We start from the raw sequence: 2,500 nt of genomic DNA on the forward strand, positions 1-2,500 counted from the left end.
GCACCCTCTGTGGGTACATGGCCCCATTCAAGATGGACTTGGACGCGGTTCGACGTCACGGGATAAACGGATCCTCCCGAACACTACATTTCCCAGCGGCGGAACCGCGGGATTCAGTGCTGGGCTAATTCCTGTTCGCTCGCCGCTACTAAGGAAATCCTTGTTAGTTTCTTTTCCTCCGCTTAGTAATATGCTTAAATTCAGCGGGTGATCTCGCCTACTCTGAGGTCGCTTCAACGTCACGACGCGAAACGAAAATTCTCGTTCGTGTCGTGTTTATGCGCGTAAACTTACAGAGAAGCTTCGAGGAAAATTATACGGTTCGAGAGAAGGTGGTATTTTTCTTTTATCTCTCTATTATGCTGCGAAAATCGCCTCAAAGAGAAAAAAAAATAAAAAAATCGAATAGAAGGAGAACACTCTTTTCCTCTATTCGATAGAGAACACGTTTTATGCATCTCGCCAAAGTGTCCAACTTCGTTCGTCGATAATATCACGCTAAGACTCACGCCAGACATCCGGTAACAACCGTCGGTTTTTAACGCCCGTCCTCTGTTTCCGCCTCTCCTACAGCCGTTTCTCTACTACTCTCGACGATTCCAGCGGTTCCTTGTTTTCTCTCTCGACGAAAACGCATGGGAACGCACGCAAGTGGAAAAGCGAGCGAGACGTACTGCGGTGTGCGTGTGTTCGGGGACTGGACGACCGGCGCGATGTTAGGATGCGCGGTCCAGCGATAGACGACGAAGAGACATGGGATGACCAACGCTCTCTCTTTTCTCGGAGCGCCGAATTGCCATAAAAAAAAAAAATCACACGCGCGCACGACATAGTCGTACGCGCGTGTATACCTCGTCTTCTCCGATTAAATCAAAGTTTTTCTCGAGCCTCGCCAAAGGGGATCTCGTCTTTTCTTCCTCTTCTACGATCTCTCCGACGACCATCGTACAACTTTCTAACGGACTCTCGTGCGCATCTTAATCGAGTACAGAAACGCTGCGCAAACACCTCGGAACTTGTAGTACCGCACACCTTAGGCCGATCTTAGACGCACGCTAGTTCGCACACGCTTTTCTCGTATTATGAGATCTCCGACGAACGTGGCTTTGGGCCAGGCGCGCGCGGGCAGAGAGATACACGACGACGGGGAAAATTCGTCCCGATACGAGTAACGTGTACTCTCCGATCTCCGCGCAACGCCGGGGATCATGTCTCCCTAAGTCATCAGCGTTCGAAGAAATCGCGTGTGCGTTCCCGGATCTACGGCTTTCTCTATCGGTGCGGTAAAAAGCACGGAGGATGTAATACGCAACGACGACCCATCGATGCGACGGTCCTCGTTGTAGTCGATCGCTCTCGCGAAGAGACGGAGTGGGCATATTATTATTCGATCCCTGGGGCTGTACGAGTAAAACGTCTTAAGACGAAGACGGTAGAGACTTTTATGACAAAGTTTCGCACGCCACCGAGTTTTTGGTTCTCTCTTCTCTCCTCTCTCGACCGAGTTCCCATATATGCTTTCTCTCTCAGTCTCGCCAAAATATATAATATTCGTTTAAGACGACGTCGGGGGCGCGGACTTCGTGCGTCGAACACCGGCAAACGTAGCATATATCGCCTGATATGAAAAAAAAATCGGTCACGAGGAGAACTACGAGTATATTCGATAACCTATACACGAAGCGGTGCATAAGCGGGCGGTCGTCCGAAAGGACGACTCACGACGCCGCGTGCACTCACGCAAGTCCGTGACGGTTCTCTCCGCTCTTATTCGTATCCCATTCTTCTTCCTCTCGTCGTCCGACTCTGAAACGTTCTCTTATTATATTTTTAAGAAGAACGACGGCGGGTTGTTGTCGAGGCAAGAAGGGACAGAGAGAGACAGAGGTAGTGTTTCGTAGTCTCTCGTGAACACGATAGATTTATATATCGAGCATGCGTACGAGTTGCACGGTCTCGGCACGACCGCGACGAACGCCGACGAGCGTCCAACAATCGCTCGTACGTCGCGTACGTCCTCTCGTCCGCTCTTATTCGTATCCTTCTTCGTGCGCTTTCCCCTTTCTCCGACTCTGAAACGTTCTCTTTTATTTTAAGAAGAACGACGGCGGGTGGTTAAGGCAAGAAGGGACAGAGAGAGACAGATAGAGAGTAACGATACGCAACGCAAGCAGTCTTAGGTTTACGTGAGCAACCCTCAGCCAGGCGTGGTCCAGGAATTGTATCCGTGGACCGCAATGTGCGTTCGAAATGTCGATGTTCATGTGTCCTGCAGTTCACACGTTGACGCGCAATTAGCTGCGTTCTTCATCGACCCACGAGCCAAGTGATCCACCGTTCAGGGTAATCTTTTATATATTTACAACATTTTTATACTCTTTGTACTCTTAATTCTCGGTTCGAGCGAAGCCGAGTTCCGACACGTTCGACCAACGGGAATCGGACGCGCAGAAGTCGCCATAGGATTGACGACACGAAAATGTTCGAAAAAAAAACCGAC

The 2,500-nt window shown here is 50.0% G+C and overlaps 1 non-coding gene and 1 pseudogene across 1 annotated transcript; both read right to left on the minus strand.

The window, feature by feature from the left end:
- LOC138189269 (uncharacterized) overlaps window positions 1-231 on the minus strand; it is a 4,840-nt pseudogene extending 4,609 nt beyond the window's left edge.
- Window positions 232-2,191: 1,960 nt separating this feature from the next.
- LOC138189302 (5.8S ribosomal RNA) lies at window positions 2,192-2,346 on the minus strand. Its single transcript, XR_011175996.1, has one exon. It is a non-coding gene; the product is annotated as a 5.8S ribosomal RNA (ribosomal RNA).
- Between the last annotated feature and the right edge of the window lie 154 nt (window positions 2,347-2,500).

The sequence above is a fragment of the Bombus flavifrons genome, unplaced genomic scaffold, assembly GCF_040668555.2.
Source record: "Bombus flavifrons isolate JBK064 unplaced genomic scaffold, iyBomFlav1_principal scaffold0024, whole genome shotgun sequence".
NCBI classification, from domain to species: Eukaryota; Metazoa; Arthropoda; class Insecta; order Hymenoptera; family Apidae; genus Bombus; species Bombus flavifrons.